The following is a 26,988-nucleotide window of genomic DNA, read 5'->3' on the forward strand; positions in this document are numbered from 1 at the left end:
TTTTTTATATCTTCCCCATCTGAGTCATGGGATTTCCTGATCAACTTCCCCCACCTTCCCCAGCAGAAGAAAGAGGAAGCCTGGTGACATAGTCCTGGTGACTGCGGTGCCCAAACCCATTCCCTTTTCCTCTGAAATCTCCCAGCACAGCATCAGTGGCAACCGTCCACTGACTCCTCAGATGTCTTCAGGGTGGTGTGCCCTGCATCCTCCTCTGATTCCCTGTGTGTACATTCCTGACCTTTTGACATTGATCTTCCTCTTATCTCTCCTTTGTTGTCTCCCATGATCATTTAGCTTTCTCCAGGCCTTTCAAAGAGCAGAGCAGGCATATACTGACACCTCAACAGAATACTTGTCTAGCCTGAAAGGAGTTAAGGCAACTTGCCCCTACCATGTGTAATAACTCTGTGCCTTTACCAAATTGTCTTCTCACCATATGCCCTCTTTCCAGTTCATTTGTAAACAGGTTAAACAGCAGGAGCCCAAGAACAAAACCCACTTAAACATCACTAGAGACTTCCCTCAGTTGTGGACGCTGGCCATTTACCCTCCTTTTTTAATAGGTTATTCACATGAAGGTTTTTTTCTGTTGTCCCATGGTGCCATAATTCCTTTCAGAGCCCTTACTGATGGACCTTTATGTCTTCAGAAAGTGTCATTGGCATTCTATATGGCTGACCCTATTGTGGTTTTCATTTAACTTGCCAGAGTTTATGATCCTTCTTATTTTCCATTCTTGGACACAACTTCTATTTTGTGAAGAAAGTCTTCTGCTTCTAATAAATTCCTTTATCCTGCTGTTAACTGTCAGCTTTCCTTTTGGTGTTTCCAAAGTCTTTGCCCATACACATATGTTTAGAGAAAATACACTCCTACATGTTATGCTTAAATAGCCATCATGCAAACTTTTTAACATTCAGACATGCGTTTTAGTTTATTTTTGACAAAGTTCCTTGCTCTTACGTAATTCTATTGCAGTTGGGGCTTTTTTTTCTTTTTTTGCTTTTGTTCCCTAAACAAGAATGTTGAGCGGGGGCATTTTGAACTAGGTTCTGCATGTTGCTCTGGGCTAATATACAAGTTTTTTCTTCTTTTGTAGGCTCTTTCATGTGGAAACAATATTTTCATTTTATGCAGCATCAATCCCCGATGTGACATTTATCCAATATGCAGGTGGGAAATTGATATCTGCTGCTATTGTTGCATTTCTTGCTCTGTCAGCAACTCTGTTCTCCCTCAGCACGTAAGAGATACAGATATTTGATCCGACCCTGCTATGGCACATTTCTGACTTCGGCCGGGACTGTCAGTTTTTATAGGTTTTGAGCTGCTGATAAACGAAATTAGCTTATTACTTTCATTTGGCACAAGTGTTTCTTTAATATATGTTACCACTTCTCCACTGCTTCTGCCTCCTCTATCTCTTTTTTTATACTTTGTACCCCAATTCTGAAGTGTCTGAACAATTGCCTTTTTCCCATCAAATTTCCAATTAAAGTCAGGTATTTTTGTTTCCCATCTTGTTTGTTAGACTTCTAGCATTCATAAAAAAAAAAAAATCTTTTCTTTCTCTATACTATGGGATTCTTCTTGATTGATTATTCATCATTCTGTCTTTTTAAGTTTCATCAAATCATCATTATTCGCTGGAGGATAAAGTTTTTCTGACTTTCTGCTCTGAATATGTGCCATCCTGGATTATGTTTTAGCACTTGTCAGCTTCTCCCTTCTTTCAATCTAAAAAAATCTCCTAACGCCTTTTAAGTGCCACCACTGGTTTCATTTTTATTTACCTGAATCTGATTATATGCATTACAAAGGTTTTCCCTTTTTCTAACGAGTTCAAGTCCTTTGTCTTCAACTATTTCCTAGTCATTCATTGACAATTTGTCTCTGCTTCCCCCAGTTCAGCCCTGCTTATGGTATTGGAGGTATTCCAACTGAAGCTACTATGGCACTCCTGGCCTCCAACTTACCATCTGACTGCACCCATTTTGCCTCCAGAAACCCTCTCCTCCCTTCCTGAGTTCTTTGTTCCATACACTGTGTCCAAAGACTCTCTCAAGCCTTCCCAAAGAACCTGCCCAGATATAGCACACCATCCAGCAAGCAGATATTGCATCCAGCAGTCTAATGACCATGCAGTCTTTTCTGGTATCACAAAACCACATGGATGTATGCTTGATAGAGCATCAGTGGCCCTCTACCACTGTATCTTCCTGAAAACTGGGACCTGAACAGAAATCTCACTGCAAAAGCATATGTGCCTCAAGATGTGAGACAATTTCTATCCCTCTCCCCTCTACCAGATAAGATGTCACTGAAATGCATAGGTGGAGCAAACTGAGGCTCCTTGCCACTCATTATGGAAATAGCCAGCTACTGTTTTAGTTTGCTTATTACTAGAAGGGCTCTGATAGGCTCCTTACCCATCTCCAGGCACAGATCCCTGAAGGAGGAGCCGTTCAAATACCTAAACCAAGGAGACAGACAAAACTCCTCATCTGGCAGATATCCTTTTACATCACACAGCACCACTGGTCTGGACCTGCTACAATCCCATGGTGAGTCTTTGCTTTCTCTCTTATTCCTTGTCTCTGACATTCACAGAGGGAAAAGTGAGAGCTAAAAGCACAGTGCAAGGGATGATGAAATAAACAGCCATTGGTAAGTATATACTGTTACACTGCTTTGCCTTCTGGTACACTTTGGATCTCCATCTTTTTAGATTGGAAGGACATTCTTACAAACATTTCAGTTCAACTGCCCTGAGCAGAGACATTCCACAGAAGTCAGAAACTGTGACTTGGAAACAAGAGACCTTATACTAAAAGCACGGTTGGGGTTAAAGTGTGTTCAGTCTGTTTGGTTACATTTCTGCTATGTACTGATAGTTGTTCCTTCATTCTCCTTTAGCTTTTAAAGCAAAGATCTACTGCCTGAGAGCTCTGCACTTGTGGAAGACAGTAAGACCCAGCAAAATGGAGGACAGCAACACCCAGCAAGGACTGTGAAGAATAACATGTGTAGTTGCCACTGGAACAGATGCTTCATGGGAGTTAGGCTAGAACGCAGCCCAGCTTGCCTGGAGATGAGGGACCAGGACAACTAGATAAGGGAGGACACACATCTGAGTTCCCATAAAGTGTTTGAGAACCACTTTCCTCAAAACAGTAGGATATCAGGCTCTCCTATACCTCAGCTTCCACAGACTCCCTCATTCCTTCAGCCCAGGGCTCTGCTCACAGGCTGTTGTCAGCGAAACTTTTAGTAACCATGCTGATGCACATAAGAGATGGAAAGGGGAACCACTGCTTTTTGAGGGGGAGGCTGAGGAAACAGGTGATGTGTGGTGGGAGGATGAGTAGTGAGAAATGGAGAAATGAAAAATAGAAAGTTTTCACTAGAGTTGTAACAATTACAGCTCCTCTAAGTGTAACAGAACCAGACAGCAGAGTGGGCGGAGATAACTTGCTGGCCTTTAAAAGAGGAAGGAGTGACAAATACTTGAAGATACTGAAGTGGTCTATGTCCTGAGCACCCTGACTCTCAAGCTCTGGGGGTTCATGTTGAGGTGATTCTAAGAAGCTACTGGTCCAAGTTGCCCACCCACTGCCACAGGTTATTGCCCTATCACTGACTTATTGGAAGTAGTGGTGTGCCCACACCATAGGCACCAGGCTGATATATTGACATAAACTGAGGTGACTGTGGCTAGTTCAGTTTACTAGGATGTGGACTGTGGTGGCCAAGGCATCTCCTTCTTGATCCCTATCAGGTTTAATTGATTAGATGACCAGCTGAGATCAGAAACCCCGAGTCACCACAGCCTAACAAGACAAGCACCAAAAGTGGCCAAAAGAACACCAAGAGAGCCTCGATACCATTTTAGCCAATTTGCATGTCTTTAGACCTTCTTTTCTCTGCCCAGCCCTGGACATCCAGCACCTCCATGGGGATGGGAATGGGCCTGTGGCCAGGCAGGGCAGGGTTGCAGGGAGCTGGAGACAGAGATTGTCTCTACTGGAGCAGAGATTCACAGGTCAGGATCCTGGACTCTGTTCAAGGTGTGGGTAGAGCCCTGGGGAAGTTGAAATGGGGCCCTGGTCCCTGGTCAGGGTTGGGCAAGCCCCAGCTCAGCTGGAGCAGGAACAAGCAGGGCTGGTGGTGCCCTTGGGATCCTGACAATGTCAGTGACTTTTGATCATCTCTCCTCATATTAAGGAACTACAGACAAAAACCTACTCCAGCAAATGATTTGCAAAACTAAGATTAGTCTACTGTAATTCAAATTCCTCATTGTTATCTTGGTCAGGTGCTCTGATAACCACAGTGCAAATGACCACTGCAGAGCAAAAAAGATGCCAGCCTTACACCTGGTGCCAGCTTTGCACTGCTTCTGGAGATTTGTTTTAGCTCTTACTACAGCTATCCCTGCACATGCTAGGAGGAACTGCTAATAAATGGCAAATAGTCCCATGAGAATCACAGCTAATGGCTGCTGCTCAGTGAGATAATCAGCCAATTAATAAAGGGTGAGCTTCTACCTCTACACTTCCATGGATAGCATTAATGTATTACTTGTCCCTCCTTAGCCACGTATTTTCACAAAACTGGTAGAAATTTAATGTTTTTGAAACCACTCTTCTTCTATTGCTCTTACCTGAAATTGCTCGATGGATTCAGAAGTTATTAGGAATAGCTAGATGGTTGTATGGATGTTGACAGGGACAGACACAAAGCATTATTTTATTAAGAAATTGCTTAAATGTATAGCAACACAGATTTTTAAATCATATTCACATCCAGCTAATAGCTACTATTATGAGGTTTATGTTTCATGTCTGCACAACTCTGCCTCACTAACAGCCTGAGAAAGTAAAGGAGCTGAGAAAGAAGACTTGATGGTCTTCTCTAGGAAGGAGTGATGGCAGGGTCAGGACTCAGCAGAAAGGCTTACATAAATACTCTTTAGAGACTAACAGTTTTGCTTTACACATCCAATTCTAGACCTTTCAAAGATGCAGTTATCTTCTTTCTCGTCTCCAATAATTTATAGATGAAATCCCTTCTCACTCTGTCCACTTCCCGTGGTAGTCTTTCCCTTCTTGTGCCTTGAGACTTGAAGGTGCAGAGGTTGCTGCTCTTATTGATGCTGAGCTTCTCAATAGCTAAAAAGCCTTATTGATTTATGTGAGTATCTGTTTCTCAGGGAAGTTCAAGCTTTGGGTATAAACATTTGTGAGTAATTTCTCCTTAGGACTGTCTAAAATATAATGAGATGGACATTTTATATTGGTTTGAGTTTTTGTTTACTTGTTCATGCATTTTTGAAAACGGATGCTGCTTGCATGTTTCCTATGAGGCAGATTAAACACATTCTAGAGAGCACACCTAATCCAAAGGTCAGACTTCCTTAGCAAGACAGCCAGCAACAAACTGCTTCATGGTTTCTCAATTTTGGTAATGAAGTCTTATAAAGTGAAGTGTAAAGTAATTATATGTATTTTTATTTAAACTTTTACAAACTACTGAAATATAAGTTTTTGAAAAATTTTTCCTTAATGGTCTGCAGAGCATAGCATCTGGTTTTCTACATACAGTATTATTTAATTTGGAAAATTCCAACTCTTGCAATAAATTGGTCTGGCAGCTTTCACTGCAGAATTACAAGCTGAGTGGTTTCCACTACCAGACATGCCTACAGTTCTGCCCTTCTGAGAAGTATATGTGTCACAAGACTTAAGATTCTTTCCAATTAAAGTCTGAAATGTCTTGGTCATATCTGTGGGTCACTGTACTTTTATTGTAAAACACCTCATTTAACTAATCCCACTGCCATTGGCTTTAAAGTTACGGTGTTTGTGCCCAGGACAAGTCCTTTCTTCCATGGGAGGCTTGGTTACCTCAGAAAGTTCTGCCAATTATGTTAGGGAAAAAACCTCTCTTCAAAATACTCCATGTTGGCCCTAAGCAGAGAAGTAAAAACAGGTTGGTGAAATAAAACCTGTGTAAGGCTAGAAGGAATTACTGAAAATCTCCTTGTGTTCCCTCCTCACCCTCTGAATCATTCTGGGTATTACAATTTAGTCCGTGTATTTCAAAAGCAGAAGAGAAATCAATGTTGCATTAGTGTTCAAAATGACAAAGCCACCAACAAGTAGCAGATATGTCATTTTTTTGAGAAGATGTACACATACAGATTATTCTGTAAATTGTATTTAAATTAAAAATTCTAGATTGTTCATTTTCATAAAGGGAATGGGCAGTTTGAGGGGAGATAAAGAGAGAAAAAAACATTTTTTTTTTCAGGAAGAGGTTTTTACTGCTCTTCATCCAAAGACTGAGCAATAGTTAGCTGGTCAGTTTGAGTCTTTTTCTTAAATGAGTACGGGGAATAACAAGTCTTAGGAAGCCTGGCCATAATTCCAGGGGAGAACAGAGTATTAGTCTCCTAGCTGTTTAAAGTGGTCAATCAAAATGTCAACTTCCCTCAGCAAAAAAGCAGAATTAAATGAACTCAAAAATATCACAAATATTTCAGCACATAGCTACATATGCCATGGAGACTGAGACATTTTTACTGATGATTGAAGCAGAATGTTTATATTAGAAATTATTCTTGATCGTTCTGAATGATAAATGTCAAAAACAAGTGATCCTAGAGGGAAATCTATTCTAGCAGAATTCTAAATCTGCTCTGAAAAGCATATTCAGCCTGAATAAATTGATGGAACTGATATTTTTCATAAGCCCTTGGTTTCTTTTTTTCATCTACGGTTTCTCAATACAGATAATGTAATATTTTTCCCATGCATTTGGAAAATGTGAATTTCTCCCAAGATGATTTCCTAATTTTTTCCACCACCACTTCACCCTCATTACTTATCTATCCTGATATTTTACCTTTCTAAAGTCTTGAATCAATCAATTATCTTGTGAAATGTCTAGTCAAGCAGGTATGGACTACAAAAGTTCATGTTTGGAGCTCTTTTTCTGGCAGAGATGGGAGATGACCAGGTAGTCAGTGAAAAGGGCCTGAGCATCTCTAATCTCCCCTACTCTCCTTTATTCTCTACCTTAGGAATGTTTGCACTTCAGAATGAGCATTACAGAGAATTTTTCCTTTCTTTCTTTTTTAAAGATTTCACTAGTTGTAGTTGCTCTAGGACTCCCCAAGATTATATTAGAGTACAAATAATTTCAAAATTTTTATTAGAAATGGATGCACAAGACAGCAGTGAGAACAATATTTGGATCTTAGTCAAAATTCTGTGCAGTTTCGGTTTTCCAGTTACTCTGGGAATAAAATGGAAGAAAATATAGAAGTGGGAATAAAATTGGATAAAATATAGAAGTCGATATAATCAATATACTGATTTTGTTTCAGAAGCAAGTGTTTTATTGTCCAATGTAGAAGTGGAGACTCCACCTACACAAGAGTTGTGAATCTGCAGCAGTTGTGTTGAACCTTCAGTGGGATTTTATTTTCCACCAGCTTTCATCTCAACATTTAATTTCTTTCCTGATCCTATGTGCCATGTATCTCCACACGACCAAAAGCAATGATATATGAGCTCTCTGGTTTGAAGAAAGAAAAGGGAAGATGGATGGAATGAAGGCCCTAGATCCAGATAATCCACCAGCAAAGCACCCCAGCAACCCCACACGTAGCCTTGGCACTGCACCCCATGCACTTGCTGCCCCTGAGTTAGTTGGTTTAGTTAGTTGGTTTAGTTGAAGAGACCAGAGCTGTGCTTCCATCCTCAAAGGTCAAGATCACTGATGAGTGCAAGTGGTCTCTCTGCAGACCCTGGTGAATGTAAGGCTACACACTGTCTTGCATTCTCCAGCAATTCAGGTAGAGGTAGTCAGTTTGTTGGAAACCCACCTGTATGGTTTTTAGGTTTTTTGTGGGGGGCTTTGTAGTGGAAAAAACAAGGCTGAATGACAGGGTGGGAGGTATCTGGGTATGTTGGAGTATTCCTTTTTCCTTAAGCAGACAGGAAAAAAAAAGACATGTAGAACAACTGTTTTGATGAACTGACTCTAGGTGGCAACAATACCCTGTGTAGCCTTAAGAGAGGCTAGTCAGGCAAAGAGTAATGCTTACAGACAGTAAAAAGAATTACAGCATTTTCAGTACAGCTTCTAGAAAATTTTACAGCTGATCACACCAGCTGCATATTGCTAGAAACATTTTCAGATTCTGCCAGTTTTCATTGTAATAGGGACTTGGTTTTCAACACATATTTTGAATAAGATGCTGCATGTTTCATTTTGCAGCTATAATACTGCAGGTGTGTAGAGGAAAATTAGCAAATTATTCTCTTCAGGTTATCATACTTGGATGGGCAATCTCAGGAAGCATGTGTATAACCCTCATTTGTAATAGTGCCCATAAAAGTGCAGAGATGGATATATACAATTGCAGTTCTGTAGCATTCACCAAGGATGGTCTTGAAATGCCACTTCATCATCTTGTCAAGAAAACAGCCACACAGATACCTATGGAATGCTTGACACAACTTCTGTGTAAAACACTGTATTATCTGCCAAGAGATTTGTAATGCCCTATGTCATTCCTTCTTCACTATATATCCAGCTTCCTGGGCTTAGAAGTAGATAAGCAAACACTTGCACAATATAAAAATCCTTACAAGTATGATGGCCTGCAGCATTATCACATTTTTCTCAAAAGTCAGTTTAGCTGTTAACTCTGCTGACCCTCAAAATATTGAAATCTATTATTGATGTGTTCATAGACATAGAGAGAAAGCAGAGAAAAAGATACTAGCTTTGATTACCCTTTGCAGCAAAAAACTGTCGTTGTAACCACAGTATATACCAATAATGACCACAGAAAATTTTTCAGGTGTGACAACATCATGTTTGTAGCAGGCCAAACTGTCTGATGGCATCTACAGGATATGATAAACTTCTTTATTACTCTGTCAAAGTGACAAAGCTGCAAATCCCTGTGATTAAATCAGCTGATTTGTGTAATTGACCCATTCACCTGCATGTTGTCAATTAATCTCCTCTGGGACTACTTCCATTATTTCAAACCTCTAAGCTGCTTTCCAAGACAAGAACTGTCCTTTAAAATGTTAAAATGTATCTCCTGAAAGCAATTTCTTCCTTTCTTAACAAAGTGTGGAATTTCCCTTTAAATTATACTGAATCAGATTTCCAGATTCACAGTATTCTAAATCAATATCTTACAATACTCCATAAGCCTGGTACACTGATTTTTAAAATATATATTTATAAATTAATAAAGATTTGTTCTTACTAGGTATATATAAACCTATCTAGGATGAGAGTGCCCTAAAAAGGAAAAAAACCTTTAAGTACTTTGTGTCATGGTATTTTGTGTAGCATGTATTTTTATTAGCTTTTCTTCCTTCCAATTAAGGAGTAGTTTTATTATACATTTATCAAAGAGCAGGGACATAATGGCAAAAGTAACGAAAACACAATAAGAAAAACTGCTTATGTCTATAACTTATTGTCTCTCCTCCTACTTCCTACTCCTTTCTCTTTTCTTTCTCTTTCAAGATGTCAGAACTTTGAACACAAACGGCATATAGGGCCAAAACAAAATGAGTAATGTATTGAGACCAATATGTTTTCTCCCATCGACTAGTTCTCTGAGCTTAGGAAGTGCATTGCCAATGGTAGCTGTCCCTGTGGCAAAACAGGAGAAATGTGTAGCTTGCTGAGAGCCCAGTGGGTTTCCAGCTGCAGCTGGGTAGGACATATGCTGGCAGCTCACCAGTCTTATCCAGTATTGACATGGGCAAAATCCATTTGACAACAGGCAGTGAAAATTATTGTAGGGACTGATAGCTGTTAAATCATGTGTTCTTTTACTCTTCAGTATAAAATTCCATGGGGGTCTGTATCACCATTGTTTTACCCCACGGGCGCCCCTCCACCTTGGTTTTCATCCACATCGACGAAGGCTTCCCACTGATGGCTGAAATGCTCCCTGAAACTTGTGAATCAGTGCATTAATGAAAAGCTTATCATCACACCTCAGCTAAAAGTGCCATAAAGTTGTATAAAAAAATAGCCTTGTCTCTCACGCCAGCGACTGAAACATCAAATCCACAAGTAGCATGTCAAGATGGCGGCACAGGCGGAGGTGCTTGTGAAGAGTGGCTACAGCAGGCGTACGTGTGTTTGTCACCACGCCACGTTCAGAATCGGGCAAGGGGACAAGAAGCAGCTGCAAAGGCTGATGAGATGCGAGAGCTTTCAGAGCATCCTTTATTTGTTTTGGTTTGTTGGATTTTTTTACTCAAATAGGGTCAGACGTTACTTTGTACAAATTAAAGCATCCTATTTTCTGAATGAAATTGTCTCATGTTTGCAATGCAGCACTTCGGGTGCAATGTGAAATTCCATTCTCTACATTACTACCAGCAGTTCCAGATAATCAACAAGGGAAATAATACAAACTCAAAAAAAATCCAAATGTCCATGTGTCCCATAAGTGCAGATTCCATATTTTTGACCCACCTAAAGGAAGTCACTCCATTCCCTGTTTATACTCAACAGCTGTATCCATTTCAAAATAAGTTTTGTTTGGCAAAAGAGTCATCACATTTTGAGGAGTTTTGCCTTCTACCAGATGTACACAAATTTTATCTGGTAGAATAGAAGAGCTCTCGGTGACAATGGCACAAGCTCTGTAAGGACATATTTGGCTGTTTGCACGTGATTCTATTTCAACCAGCTACTCTATTCTTCCTTCCATATTACAAGTCTCCACTGTGATTTACAATCCTACATACAACCCTTGTTATTGCAGATGAGTTGGAAAGTAAAACCTCTCTGTGGTTGAGCTACACTATATTCTCTCCACAAGTTGTAGAAGAGTAAAGACCTAAGCCAGCCTTAGGAGACTTTTATTGATTATACGAATAAAACCAGATTTTATATTTTGTGCTTATCAGGTAAATCTGGAAATAATGAAAAGTGGAGAAAAGCAAGAATCCAAATTAAATGTAGACTGTTGACTTATTTCAATGACAAATAATATTTCAAAACTATTTTTTTCCCTAACTAAAGCCAACCTTTCTGAATTTCTTCCCTTGTCCTCAAGTTCACTTAAAATCCTTGAGTTCCTGACTCTTCAAAAATTTTGTTCTGTGTTCATTTTTTACTTTGGTTCTCCAATTGGGTTTTACCATAAGACAATTTAAGTTGGGGTTTTTTTGTACAAGGCAAGCAATATTTAACATAAGAGTTAAATTTATGATATGCAAAATTGATTTTAGGAAAGTAATAATTAATCGCAAATCATTGATTCAGATATTGAAGTTACCATTGGGGTTTACAGATCTTATTCAACATTATTCTGCCTGCAGTGGACTTCTTACTATACGCATCATTAACTTATTTATGTGCAGTTAACCAACAAACAAGAAAATATATTCAAAGTAAAGAGGAAGTTGAAAGGAAAATATATAGTGTCTTTCTTTGGCTTCCCATTTTTTGTTTTTTTTTTTTTTTTTAAACCTGGAAGCTGCAGTGTTTTGTGTTCTTGTTTGGTTTTCTTGGCTTCATTTTTTCAAACTTTAAGAAGCAGCAAACTGTGTTTATAGAGGCTTCAGGCATTAGGGCTTCTGATATTCTCTCACAATGTAATTAATGTTAGCCTACCAACTCCTTCATATCTCACAGAATGTGTATTTCCTCTGGGAACTAGTATACCTCAAGAAAGCTAAGCGGTTAGGACATAATGTGAATGCTATCAGTTCAATAAAACGAATGCAATCAAAAATTTTCATGCCACTGATAGGCACAGAATCATATCCCAGAGAAAGTTGAGCTACCATTAGGTTGCTATTTTGTTCCTTACTATTGTTTGGGACAGGGGTGGGATGTGTAATGGTTCATCAACATTTTTATTGAAATTCATCCTGGCTTTAAAAACAAACAAACAAAAAAACCCAAGAACAAAACATTATATAGATAGGGTTGATGGCAAATGACTATTGAAATGCAGTTGTTACAGTTTTCTGCAATTGCTTTAGCTGTGCTATCGCATTTTGTGATGTGGTTAGGAAATGCAAAGGGGAACAGCCGTTGCTGGTACTAAATTGCTGCACAGACTCCAGCTGTGAGCCCGTAATAGGTTTTTTTGTGTGAGGCAAGAAACGATGGGCACGTTTTGAATCTGTTAAAGTGTAGTATAGGTTGGTCGACCTACTTGGACAATTTCAGACTGGTTTAATGCACAATAGCATTGAAAAAACTGTGATTCCTAAGTACTAAACAGATAAGTTAAGTCTGAGGACTTGTTTGGATGATGAGGCTTATAAGACAGTTGAGAAGGCAACAGGTGTGGTAGTGCTCTGTACTGACATCATAACTCACTATCAAATTTAAGCATAATTCAGGTTCATATGTAACTAAATCTGTGTGAACTGTAAGTAGTTTTTTGTTAACTGAACATCTTGGGATATGTGTGTTCTTGTCACACTGTTATCTTTCCCAAGATGTATGAAGTCCCTACTCTTTTTGCCAGGCACATTTAGTGTGGTGTTGTACTGAGCATGGAAAATATATATCTAAAATGGATGAATCTAAATTACTGTGGGGAAGAAAAAAAACTCCTAATGTCTCCAACTGGGAATTTTATGCGACTAATGACTGCAAGGCTTGAAGTGAAAATTTTATAGACTGGGGATTGTAACATATTTAAAAAATGAAAACATTCTGCCTCCAAAGTACCTAGCCTCTGTTGGTTTTCACCTAGTAAGTTTGCATCTATTTGAAGAAACATTAATGGGTCACATATTCAATCTACCCCTGAGCTGGGTTAAGTTTGAACCACACAGCAAGTTACCAGCAACAGTAATCAAGAGGTTTTCAGACTGGAATCAGATGGTGCTTTGCAGGATTACTTAGATCGTGAAGCATACAAATACAGGTCTATGCCTGTCACATGGATGTGTCTTTAGATACCTGAGTTCCTGAAGGCCAAATTTGCAAATGAGTCTAAAAAGAACAGTTTGTGGGTTTCCAGCAGTATTGTCCTGGGTGAACTGTGGAAAAAGAAACACACAGTTGTGCAATTGGAGAGGATATTCACCCAGGCATAAAGGGGTGACTGTCCGTGGCGGGATATTAGTCTCTCCTGGCTAGGAAAAAGAATCTCCATATCAGATGAGAAGCGGTATCATCTATGACCATATCTTCTCCCCCTAACCACCAGCAAAAGCTGCTTCAGAAGAAGCTTCAAGAAATCCAGTAATTTGCCTAAAGAGCAGTTTCTGTTAATGCTCCTTTCTCTGTCCCTCTAGCTTAATGACAGGCTTATGCATTGAAATGTTAAGGTTTCTATCTCTTTACGTGTTTTATACAATCTAATCCTTTCTCTAAATTTAATCTCATGTAGCAGCAAATGCTTTCACTTTAATAGCTAATATTTCCTTTCATCGCTTTCAAATTTATATATTTTTTAATTCTACCAGATGCCCTTTTGTTCTTAAATTATTTAAAAAAAAAGTGACTAGAAATGCACAATTTATCATCTTTGTACCATTCATTATTTTTTATAAAGCTCTTTCATGTCCTTTCTTCATGCCATTGAGATACAAAATTTTTCCCTCAATGTCTATCATTTGCCTTGCCTGTCTCCCAACAATCTCTGTGTCTGCTATATCTACTTTGCAGCTGAATTCCCAAAACTGAACAAAGAACTCAAGACGTAGCAAAGAACCAACCTGTGGAAATTACAATGTTTCCAGTTTGATTTTTTTCTTTCACACTAGCATTTCGTTCAACACCAATGTTCACTGAGCTTTTCACAATAATGCCAGGATTTTTTTCCTGAGGAGTTGCACTCAATTAAGGACCCAGTAGTTTGTGTGAGTAACCCAAAAAATGCCATCTAATGTAGTGCTTTCCCAGCATTAATCGCTCCGGCCACTATGATGTTTATTCAGGTTCTTAGGATAGGCTTCTCTTCACTATCTCTGAGGCTCTTTGACAGTAAGCAAAATTAAATAACGGTATTCGTTCTGTAGGTTGCCACATCATTTCATCTCTTTCCAGATCAATAATATTTTTAACATGCCCTTTTAACTCATGTGTTTCCTCGAGATGCAATGTTGTCATGGGAGGCCTCTAAGTGTATATATGCACTTGGGATGCATCTACGCTGCCCCACACAGTGAATACAAGCATAGTCAAGCATGTCAATAATGGTACAGCACTGCACTTCAACTTGTATATTGCCTGTTTCTCAGCAGACTAACTCACTGTTTTGTTTTCAGTGCCTGTGGTATCTCAGCAAGGCACTACACGGTGAAGGGCGGGCATGAGCCAGGTCATGTTGAAAGGCAACCACATAGTAGTAGTATTTGCTTTCTGACAGTTTTGAACGCCCAGCAATACTTTGTCTCCCACCACAAGTTTTTATAGGACCCCTTATAAACCTCTGACAATTATTTTGTTAAGTGATCAGCCGCAAGTCTGGACATATGTATACATACTTAATTTTCCTTATGCCAACATCTTCCCAATGGGGTAAAAAAGTAGACCTAGAAATAGGAAGATTGTGAATCTGAGCATGCCCCAGATACCATGGACCCGGTATCTACATTTCTCCTACTCAAGCTCTCCTTCCCTACTTTTTGTGTCCCTCACCCCTAAAAGCCACTCCTAGCCACTCAGGCTGCTGTGGTAGCTGCCTGTAAGAAGCAGCTGGCAAAGCTGGGGAGGACCTGTGTCCTTCTGGCATTCCAGTCCTTTTGTACTGCTGTAGCTTTGTCTCCTCAGGACATCCAGAAATCTCACGCAGTGGTTTAAAATACACGTTTCTGCCCAAGGTAAAGAAAAAAAAATGCTCTGGGGAAAGGATATTTTCCTTTTACAAAGACAGAACCTAGGAGTTCATCCCCTATTTTAGCATACTCATGTTTTATTGCTTCCTTCAATTATCATTTCAGTTCATTTTCCAGGTTCCAAAGTCTCTAATTTCCAAAAGGACTGCTAGCCTATAGACACAGAAAAATGGTTTTGCACTGTCTATTGTCAAAGTTATTACTAAAATTATTACATTATTTAAAATTTATATTACACATATCTAAAAGGCTGCAATTAAATTAGGTCCCACTGCACTCACCACTACCCAAATGTGTAACTAATGGCATTTCAGGCCCTCAGGAAAAACATTTAATTCTAAGAAAAACTCCTCTGGGCAGAAATTGCCTATATTTTTGTTCTGTGGGAAAACAGGGCCTGGTGTTGGTACAGCCTAGAAGCTGCACCACAATCATAATAATAATAGTAGCAATGATAATTAATATTAGTATTAAATATTGTTCCTTCAATTTTATCACAGTTTACCCCTCTCTTTTGTTTTAATGTGATGTGATAAGAATATGTTTCATTCCTTCAGCTGAAGCATTCTTTATTCAAGGTTTTAGTGATAGTTAAGGATACTTTGCTCTGCTTCCAAGGAACAAATAGGCCAAAAGTGTTTGGTGGGATGAATGCTGTTTGGTGTGAGAACAAACGTCAAAAAAGAGGGGACACCATCAAAGGCTCTTCTGCTCCACATGAATGTTCAATGTTCCACAATGAATTCCTTCAGTACACCAAGTTACTGGAAAAAATCCTCTACTCTAGGAAAGACGCACATGTCACTGCTGAGTCAGAAGCTGCCTCTGGTCATATCGCACATAGTACACATTTTTTTAGATGTTCTTTTTTGGGGGTTTTGTCACCCTCCCCCAAAGAAGTAGACGCTCCTTAAAAATTATTGCCAGAAGGCATTCCAGCTGTGGATTTCAAACATATTGTCCTTAAGCCAAACTGGGAGAAACAGGGACAAAATCTCAAAACAGGCAGGATAACTTGCTGTTAAAATGTTACAAAATGTAATGCTGATTTAATACTGATTTATTACTGCAATGCAAGAGTTTAATATTCTTGTGTTTCATTCCCCTCATTATACATATAGAACTATTGCGACTGCAAACAGCCCTACTTTGTAAATACTATTGCAAAAGTTAGGCTCCAAACGGCATTAAGCTAGCTAAAATTAAATACACTTCAAGTAGAGTTAAAAAAAAAAAAAAGAAAAAGAACAAAAACCACACAGTAAAATACTTTACAAGCACTAGAACAGTGAACTGGCTAAGGTTCTGTCCTAAAGATACAGGTGATATCCATCTACAAAAATGGCTCATCTCTGTTAGTAAAATACCACTGTAACCCTAACAAGGAAAAGTAATCTAGAGGGCATGGATATCTGCACAGTACTAAGATACATCCTGTTGAGTTTTCCTGCAAGTATTTTAAGATATCATCCAATCATCTCAATTGCCCCTTCTGGAAATGTTATTCTTCACCTTCAGCCTAGAGAGGGATATATTTATAAGTCTGTGTGTAAAACTGCATTGAAGATTAAAAGCCCCAGGAACACACGAAATGATATCAGTACTCAGGTGCCTTGTATCAGTGAAGACCAGATAGTAAGTATGTCTTCCCTATAATTTTTCTATCTCTTCCTGTGCCTCCACCTGGGAGAAAGTGTTATGAATTTATTTTGTAAGAAAAATGAATAGGCAGAATAGCAACAGCATTGCATTTCTTGCTGTCAAAACAATGACCATTTCTTTGAGCAACTTTTATGTTGCTCAACTCTCTTCTCTAAATGCACCTTAAGTTAAAAAGCATTCTTATTCTTCTAAAAGATTTTGTAATATGAATTGCTTTCCAGCATCTTAGGGGTTTTTTAAACTATAGTTGTTTGAATTGTTATGAATATTGATACTCCGTTTGATTAAAAGGATGTGAGCATTCTTTTATACCAGGAAAAATGAGCAGAATTTCTCCTATGCTATGAGATCCAGCATGTGGCAGATCTTTCACTTTTCTAATGTTACTCTTTCCACTTCAGAGCAAGCAAATTCACTATAAGGTAAAACAAACAAAAAAAATAAGCTCTGCTATGCTCTGACTGGATTTACTTTTTTTTTTTTTAATTCTAGAATTAATATTTAGCATGCAATTAGATAGATAGATATGTGGTGACCCCCTGTCTTTTGTACCCAACCTTCTGTCTCCCTCATTTGTGCCATCATTGTCATTTGGCTGTGTTAAGGTCTGCCAGCAGCTCTGCTGTAAGCCGCGTTGTTTTGTGAAGAGCTCTAGCGGGGGTCTTTCTTGTCTTTGGCAAACTCTTCCTAAAGAGTATTTTCTGCAGCGTGCCAGCAGCTCTTGGCGCAGATTCATCAACTCACAGTGACTTGCAGTGCTGATACTTAATAGTCATCCCCTGTAGCTTAGCAGTAGCTGAGATGGATAATGCAGGCTCCGAGTTGTTCCTTGCATGTTGGGCTTCTTCTGTTTGGCAAACTTAAAAAGTCCAGTTTAATCAATACAAACCAGGGAAAGAGAAAAGGGGAGATCCATCTTGCACTTTGAAGGATGTTTTATCAACTTTACTACTATTGAGAGAGAGAATAAGAATGTTTCAGGCAGAGAAATTAGAAGAGAATAGATTCAACAAACTGATACGACTGGACCTCCAGTGGAGGAGGAAAAGGAGAAGAAAGGAGGGACTGCCTCAGCTTTTGACAGTCGTGCCAAACAGGGAGAAGGATGTGAAGATGGGCATCCATGACACGCCGTAGGCTGTTGCTGTAGGAAAACATGCTACTCCCTAGACTCAAAATAACAGAAGGAAGACCCTAAATCTAAAAATTGGCAGAACACAATGATAACTCACACCCACCTGGCCACTTTACCCTGATCAATTCTCAGCCTTTCCCTCCTCTTCCTTCCCATAGCCCGTGTTTCCCTTCCCGTTTGCTGCCTGCACAGTGCCCAGGGCAGTGGGCCCTACACCTCCTCAACCCTTAGGGTGTGCTGCATCATACTAAATACTCTGCAGAATTCCAAAACCCTACTGAATCCTTGGATCTTCAGCAACCACGAGCTGCCGTCCAAAGGGGTTCCAGCAGCAAGTTCCCGCACAAAAGCAGTTCCTCACCTGAGGATGTGGAGCTAAACCACTTTCACAAAATGAAAAGTTGTTGCTAAAAAAGTTTGGTCCCGGCTTTGTCGGGGTTTTGTGGTGATGCTCTGAGATCAAACGGGCTGCAGAGGCAGGGAGGGGCAGGAGCGGGAGTGCAGGTCAATTCCGGACATTTCACGGTATGGGTGCTCCCTGGGTCCTCGCTGCCCTGAGGTCCGCTCCCGGAGTGTGAGTGTACCTCTGTGCGTTTTGGGGGCAAGTCTCCCTGAGGAGGTGGCAAGGATGGGGCGGGGGTGCTCTGAGCCAAGGGGCCACATCCTAGCCCAGGGATGTGGGTTAAGGTGAGGGCGGCGAGGCGCCTTCCCACCCTCGGGCCGGGCTGGGCGGTGCCGGGGGCTGGCTGCAGGCGGAGGCGAAGGAGGAGGAAAAGGCCAAGATATTCCTGAATGAACGGCTCTCTCCTCACCCCACACCTCCGCCCGGCTCCCGCCTCCCTCCCGCCACTCGCCGGTGTCTGTTCGAGGCGCAGCCAGTTTCTATAGCGACGGCGCTGAGCCGAGGCTCTTCCGAGTAGTAACAAAGCCCGGCCGCCCGCTGCCGCGCCGGGGCTGCGGGGGGACGCGGATCCCTCTCCCGAGGACACCGCGACAGGTACGGGGCGAGAGGATGCCCGGCGGAGAGGCTCGGGGACCTGCCGCCGGCGGAGAGCAGGGTCTCTCCCCGCGGGCCGGGCGGCGGCTGCGGGGGAGAGGGGGAGGCGTCCGTCCGTCCGTCCGTCCGTCCTTCCCTCTGCTCGCGTCTGTGGCAACCGATGGACAGCGGGGAGGGGTGCGGGAGGGGAGCCGCAGGTACGCCCCGGGCGGCCCCTTCCCGAGTTGGCCGCGGCGGTGGTGCGGCTCCCCCCGGGTACCCCCCGCTGGCCGGGGCGGCGGCGGCGGGAGGGGACGGCACGGGCGGGCTCCGCGCCCCGGGAGGCAACCAGTGGGCTCGGCTCGCCCTCTACACCGGGGACAGCGCTTCTCCTCGTCCCTTAAGGTTATCCCTTGATGGTGATGATGATAATAATAATAATAATAACGATAATAATAGTTTTGGTGGTGGTGGTATATATATAAAAAAATGACCACCTGGAAATTTTGGGATTGCAAAGTTTCATTTCTTCAGCTTTATGAAGTAATGATAAATAGGATAATAGTTTTAAAATGCGCCACTTGGAAAAAAAAAATTTATAAAGGATTGGTATTATACATAAACAAGAAAAATCGCTGCTTGTTTCTAGGAGTAAGTGTACCGAAGGGTTTTAGGTAAAATGAGTGTAGCTTTCAGAGTCTAAGATGGTAGAGGTGATAAACATTTGCTTATCTCGTGCAGCCAAGGTTAGGCAAGAATTAGCAGTCCTCACCTACTAATATCAGAGTGGATGGGAAGGTCATTAGCAGGTCATCTGCCTGAGCAACGCTTGTGGTGGCTGCAATCAATAACATCCGAATAGTAGTTGGCTGTAAGAATAACCACGCATTTCAGCAGAAGTTTAAAATTCAAAGGAACTTCCCAGTGATAACAGAACGGCTGACCCTGCATGATGAGGTCCTGAGGAGCAATCATTATGGTTCGTTGCTGAGTGATTTAGGAAATAAACTAGATAGCGAGGCAAGGCAAAATTGTGCTGTGACTTGTATGCAGCCAGCAGCTATTCTAGATGGGAATCTTCTTGAATGTGAACAAGGGGGAAAAGGGAAATAGTATGTGAGATGAGGAGAGTGGCTATCATAGTTATTGAGTGGGTGGACAAGAATTGACATTTTAGGTAATATGTAATCTAAATATCAAATTATTAGAGATCTTAAACTCTATGCATAAGGCAGTATCAGGGCATCAGAACTCAAAGGCTACGCGTTGACTGGAAGAAGTTTGAGAAGCATATAAGTGAAATGTTAAGTGGAGCTACCAATACCATTTAAGTAAATGATGTGAAAATAGTGGAAGGAGAAGATACAGCAATCTTCAGTAATCATGAATACAAGTAGCATAGAAAATGGAGACAGGCTTCTCTTGCAGAGGATGTATAAATGAAATTAAGTTTTAAATGAGGCTTAATAAAGTTGAAACATTTCTCAATATAAAATTTAAACTAGTAATGTAGTGGTAGATGCAGTGGAATTCAGATGTAGTTTTTTAAAAACAGCAACAACAACAAAAAAGGGTGGAATTTCTCAGATATGTTCATTGCAGTGGTTTGCCCAGTGTTTATAAGTGCTTATCCTTTGCTGTTTTCCAAAGTGTCACAACAGTTGTTCTGTTGAAAAAGTCATAACCTTCTGAACGACCTCTGTTTTTCCATGCAACACTGGAAAGAAAACTCTTGAGTTTGTTAGATGTGTAAAAATGGAGACCTCAGATGAGTTTAGCATGATGGAAAATAGCATTTCAAGACCATACTCTGGGCTATCTGAAATTGAATGCACCTAGCAGGAAATAAAAGGTCAGCTGTGTATAATAAAGACCCGGACACTTCTACTCCCTTAGCTGCATGCAGAGAATGAGAAATATCAAAACTCAATACGATCTTGCCTTAAAGGCAAAAGGGATAAGTAAAATATATATAGTTACGCTAACAAGTGGCATTTCAGTCCTGAAATTGTTCCTTGTGGAACAATTGCAAACTCCACTAGATGAAGTTTATCAGAGGTAAAACCAATGTAGCAGCTGAGACAGTATCAGGAAAGAACACAATAATTCAGTACAGATAATACATCCCATAATAGAGCCTGACATGCATAAGGGTTTCTGATGGTCTAAACTGTTCTAACAATTAGATCTTAGTCTCTCAGGCTAAGATCTCTCAGTTATTTCACACCTTTCTGATGTTCTTCAGTCCACACTGGGTTTATAAGAAGCCTGTTCTGAAATTCTCATGAAAGCATTTTCTAAAGCTGTGGACTCTGTGCACTGATATAAGGCCACTGCAGGGGTCTGTTTGCCAGTATTCCTCTTGCTGTCCTCAGTCTGAGTTTAACATGTTTGTCTATATCCTAGGTGTGATGACTCGCTGTTAAATGTTTTTTTTTCTGGAGATGTACATGTGCTTGCTGTAGCCGGCAACTATTTCAAATATACAGGGACTGCTGCCTAGAGGTTGTGATTTCAGTCCTTCCAGACAGGTTGCTAAGGAGTATTAGGGATCCTTGGAGAGCAAAGCTCAGGAAATTCTCCTGTGGCCTTTGCATACATTGTGTGCTGAAGCGTTACCTATCCAATATAAACTGCTGTTCTGACAGTAATATAGTATGGACAGATATGCACCTTATGTGTCACAGTGTATAACGCACAACAATTGTGACTTTCTAGTATAAAGAAAACATTTGCAAGTGTGAGAGTGCTGTGGTAAGATGCAAAGAGCTCAAGCCTCTTCAAAATGTACCTTAGGTTTCAAAGTCATTTGCAAAGACAGATGAAGTGCAATATGTGCAGCTTTTAACCTACTACAGCTCTAAAATTTTTAAAATCCAATCCTCTGTGTTTCATTCAGCTTGTTTTTCCTGCAGAGACGATGTAGCAGGATTTTAGGCATAATCAATGCCATAATTCAGCATACCTTTCCTTTTCCCATTTTATCTTTTCCACTGTAGATGAGTGAACATAAACATTCAGTAAAAGTTCAAATAACACAGCAGCAGTTAAAGTTTAGTCCACGTAGTGTGAAAACCTGAGATGTTCTATCTCTGAAGTGTTGAGCAGACTTCAAATTCATTTAGGTTCTGTCTGATACTTCTTGCCATTTCCAGGAAATTTAACCAAAGTGTTACAAAGTTGTAGTTCCCTGAAAGACTCAGGTTCACAGGTGTTTTGTAGATATGTATCACATTTTGAAAATGGCATCTATAAAGATTACTACCACTGGTGTTGCCATATTCAGAAATTGGGGAAAGAAATGGAATAGACTGTTTTATCTCTCAGCTTTCCTATCTTAATTAGGAATTGCCCAAGTTATTTGCAGAAATGGCAGCCTGCTGGAAAGAAAGGGATGTGACAATCTGGATTTGAGAAAACCTGAAGGTATATAGAGCTGCAGTGAGGAACAAGGTGGGGTTTGATGTGCGGTCCATGATGGAGATGTAGCCCTGGAGTCAAGGGGCATGGTGGGAGAGTTACCTGGGACTGGTAGGAGGAGTCAAGTTGAGAAGGGAAAGGGACAGGCTAGTGGAGACCCAGACAGGAAAGTCCGTAGGTATTAGACTGTGTGCATTAGTTCCTCACAGTGGATGGCCCAGTGAGGTGCTGAAGGCTTCTTTTAGACCCCCTTTTGTAAGCCTTCCAGGCTTCATTGGCAATATCTGTGGCAAAGGGTGTTGGTCCAGAAACCCAAACCTTTTCATAATAGTTTCAGGGCAGGTGGTGTTCCAGGCAGGGGAACTCATCTTGGCAGGCAGTTCATGACAAAGAAAGAAAACTCACATTTCGGATGGATGTACTCAGGCAAGAGATGTTCTCTTGTGAACGGAAAGAAAATATTCCCCCCTTGGTGACTCACAAGCAGTGATGAGAGTCTGCTTGAAAAAGCATCTGACCTTGAAGCTTCTGCTGTGGCACAGCTTTTTATGTGAAAGTATGGCTTGACCGCTGAGGAGGTACCCTGGAGATGTTTACCAAGAACCTGCAGAAGCCATTTGTCTCCCAATACGTGATGGGGGACCTGGAGTATTTCCATAGTAGTATTCTCTGTTGAAAACAAACCTACTCAAAACTCAAGCTGATACTGGCTTTTCACTCTTCAAACAATTCCTCCAAGTAACTCTTGAAAAAAAGCTTGTTAAGGCTTACCAGTGCATCTACGGCTATTGCAAACATGTAGTTTATTTAGCTAGAGTTTTGTAAACACCTTAAGCAGAAATTTTGGGTAGTATTTGAATCACCATGTGGGCTGTTGTATAACGTGTGTGTAATGAGGGCTTTTATCTTCCTGGATCTTTTGTAGTTCATTGAGTTATACTTGTATGCTGTTAAAGTGACAACTAAATGAAAGTAAAAAGAAGTGAACAATGATGTGTTTGGTGCTGGGTTCACATAGTACAATGAATGAATTGCAGGGCCACAAATTAAACAATGAGAATAAAACAAAGCATTCACTAAATAACCGACTATACTACACACTCAATGAAGCTTCCTGTGGCAGAAAATGATGTGCTGTTGTATGACTAAAACTGTATTGCAATACATATATTCATTGGAATGCTGATGTTTTGTAATGCTCTTGGATTTGTTTTCAGCGTATTACAGACATTTTACTGTGTCCACTAAATCAAAGAGCGCTTTTGTACCTGGTGCTTTATTCCTGTAATCAAGTTGCCTCTCATTCTCTGGCAAACTAAACAGATTGAGCTCTTTAAAGCCTTCACATGAAGGAGTTTTATTCAGCTCCTGAATATTTTTTTTGTGACTGATCTCACTGTTCTGTGAGAGACTGTCCAGTCGTTCAATGTCCTTCATAGAATGTGAACATCAGAACTGTACAAAATATCTTAGTCTGACTTTCACTGCAGCATAAAATGGTATGTAGAGGTAGAACCCAGCTATGTTTCCGTCCTCAACTATCCCATGTTGCTAAATCCATGTTGCCATGATCTGGCACTCAATGATTTGTCCTCTGTGACTTCTACATGTCCCTGCACATTTCAAGGGGGTTGGACTAGATGACTTTTAAAGGTACCTTTCAACCCAAACCGTTCTATTCTATGATTTTGTATTTTTTCAGTTTATTTGTTTTCCATTAAATTGTTTCCCATTCTCAAGGACTGGTTTGATAATTCCAATCTCTGTATCTGGTTGTATTCAGGTGCATTTTGTTTGAATGAGCCCAGTTTGCTAAATAATCCTGTCCTCTTAGATATTTAATTTTCTGCCAAATTTTTGTGTAATCTATACAATTTATCAGAAGTTATTTTATATTTCCTTCAAGTCCAAAGGTGAAAAAATTTATTAGCCTAGTTCTCAGCCTCTCATTTAAAACATACCTATTGGATAATCCCTTCTAGCAGGTATTAGTGGAGAAAAGGCTGTGAATTTTTAATCTACATGCTGTGAATTTTAGGCTGTGAATTTTAATCTACCCAGCTTATGTGAATGGTCATAACTTTGTCTATAGCGATCTGATATGGTAACAATGCAGCTAGAAAGTTCTTAAATATTAAAGAGAAATGCTTTTTGAATTTTCTTAATTCCTCATTTTATTTGTATCACTTGAGAAAAGTTGATAGCTGGAAGTGCTCTCTGAATTTTTTAAGATTCAAATGTATTTCTCCTTTCTTCTCTGGCATCTCCATGGCAGACCAGAAGTTGTCTTTTCCTTCCAATATGTCTCTGAGATTAAGTCCTTGATGTTTGTGCTATTAAGCTCAAAGTTGACTCTTTGAATAACACTTGTTTATGGAAATGAAATATGATCTTACTAGTCAGGTCTATGTGAAAAGACCAAAAAGGAGAGCACCTTCTGACTGTATAGCTTATGTTATTCTTCAATGGCCATTAGGTGGTATTTTACACTCAAAATGATAGGCATGAGTACCTGCTCTTTTAAAGATCAGCTAACAATGAAAAATTTCATTTCTAGCCCACTCTATCTTTTAAAAATTAGGTACGAGTATCTATCCAGTAAGGTAAAACTGCCCTGTTTATACTGTAAGTTTTTCTTAGCCTGAAATATTAAACTTAATTGTCAAATACCATGTCTCCCACAGGACAAAGAGAGAACAGAAAGCATACCATCGATGATTCATCTGTTTTTGTTATCAGTCATTCAGACCTTTTGGTGATGGATGGATGAATAGATTGAGCCTAAAACTATAAGCCAGCTTGGCAGCTGGCAGGTAAGTCCCTGGAAGCTCACCAAAATACTTTCTCAAGCATCACACTTCTGTTTTATATGTTGTATTTTGCCAAATCATATCCTAGAATATAAAATATCGTCTTAAGACAATAGGATCACACTTAAGCATACATCTACTTTCAGTGAAACTTAAGCATATAGAGACTTGTACATGTGCTCAGGTAGGGATCCGAAGAAGAATGCTTTCTTGGATGGGAAAATAGAGAAACAGTTCTTGCAAGAGTTGCAAAGAGCAAGTCAGAGCTGAAAATTTATGGTGTGCGAGTGATGTAAAAATGATGTAATAATATTGCATATTGATGAATCCCACAAAAATCCCAAAGGAACCAAGTTTCCGGTAAATTTTGTGTCATCTGTTTCTGAAGAATAAATTAAACTTTCTTACATGACTGCTATGCCATCTAACAGGCAAGTTAAAGCATTTTATAAGCCTGAAATAGAGAAACATTAAGTGCAGTTGTGCCTCCCTACCTTTCCCTGGTATATCTCCCAAGATAGTTTGTCCTACAGTAGTGTGCTGTGGTAATGGATCTGGCAGCATTTGCATTAAGAAAATTGTTTTTATGAATATATTGTAACTTGGCCAAAACATCTGCTTCTTGCTGAAGTGTGGGTTTTAGGGTTTGAGGATAGTTTTCAGTGTGTTCACTGGTGTAAATGTAAGGGTTCGGTAGCGAATATTGACATAGATTTATTAAAATATGAATTCTCATTGACTTTGGGACTGGGGGGAGGGAAGCATATCACAATTACACATAGGAAGAAACTTTCTGGCATGGTTCTTATATAAATGCAGTTTTGATATTCAGATATGGCTATGAACAAATTGAACAGCCTTCTGAACTTCATGCTGTGTTGAAAATTAAGTCATCTGCCTATTTTTCTGTTTCAGTAAAGTAGAATTATTCATGAAAAGAAATGTCAGTTCTGTCAGTTTTTTAATTAATTTTCAGTTTTAATAATATTAATATGATGCTTCCCTTACTCATTTATATAGATAGCTCATATAGTGCATATGTGTGTATTCAGAATCCTGTAGGTCTCTTGAGAGGGTAAATTCTCTGTAGTTCTAGTCCACATACATGTGCAGACACACATTTATACACGCTACCTTCTCAGGAGAGCTAGAATGTTTAAAATTATGCAAATATATGTACATGTATATTTATATTTGCCAGCCAGACCAAGGGTATAAATTGACATCACAGATACATGTGTGGAAATTTTCTGCATACAGTGCTGTAAATTACTGTACAAAAAGTTCAGCCCTGTCACTTTTTGTTTGCCTGTTGCTCTAGGAAGAGAAACAATTTCACACAGTATGATCAGTAAAGTGCAACTGTGGACATAATTCATGTCCAAAAAAGAAGTATCTGTCCACTGACTGTAAAATAGTAACTTGTAATAAACAATCCTGCTGCATAGTCGATGCTTCCTCCTTTATGCTGTACCTATTTGCACCCCTTTCAATAGCAGTATTATGTCTCTATCCTTAGTTTTTTCACCCCTTTATTTCACTTTTGATCCTGCATGAGTGAAGAAAGCCAACCTCACTGGAACACAGATTTTAATTTTTTTAAAGGTCTTCCAAAGAGTTGTCCTATACATTTTATTTTGCTGCTCACACATCAGCAGTGTTAGCCAAAGCAGAGATAAACAGCAAAAAGAAGCAAGAAATAATGCTGTGAGAAATAATAACTCCTGGGAAATAAAAAATACACAGTGATCAGCACACAGCTGTTTGTATTGAAAAGTCAGGTTCATATCACCCTGTTACTGCTGGCCCAGAGCTTCTTTGATCATGTTTGAAGAGTTGCATTTGTTTGGGGATGTTTGGAGGGTTGACAAAGGGCAACGTCAATGAACATTTGCTTTTATGTTTGTATATGCATAAAATTAAAATTCAAATGTTTATGTGTGTGTTACAGTAATGAACATAGCTGATGGATTCAATTCATTATTTGTTGTTCAAACGTTAGCAATACCTTTCATGGACAAGACACAATAATATGAACTTTCCTGTGCACAATATAGTGTCTAAACAGAAAGAAGTGCAACAAGTAGGGTATGTCAGAAAATTCCAGAGAAGGAGATT

At 39.9% G+C, this 26,988-nt stretch overlaps 1 protein-coding gene across 2 annotated transcripts in view; it reads left to right on the plus strand.

Annotated features, from left to right (window-relative positions):
- Positions 1–18,544: 18,544 nt before the first annotated feature.
- The window catches only part of RNF182 (ring finger protein 182), a 32,112-nt gene continuing 23,668 nt past the window's right edge, over positions 18,545–26,988 (plus strand). For both annotated transcript variants that reach the window (XM_017808415.1, XM_017808414.1), the window contains exons 1-2: positions 18,545–18,661; positions 24,745–24,873. The gene's annotated coding sequence lies outside the window, so the exon portion shown is untranslated. The remainder of the gene's footprint in view (positions 18,662–24,744; positions 24,874–26,988) is intronic.

This window comes from Lepidothrix coronata, unplaced genomic scaffold (genome assembly GCF_001604755.1).
Source record: "Lepidothrix coronata isolate B3197 unplaced genomic scaffold, Lepidothrix_coronata-1.0 Scaffold23, whole genome shotgun sequence".
In the NCBI taxonomy this organism is placed as follows: domain Eukaryota; kingdom Metazoa; phylum Chordata; class Aves; order Passeriformes; family Pipridae; genus Lepidothrix; species Lepidothrix coronata.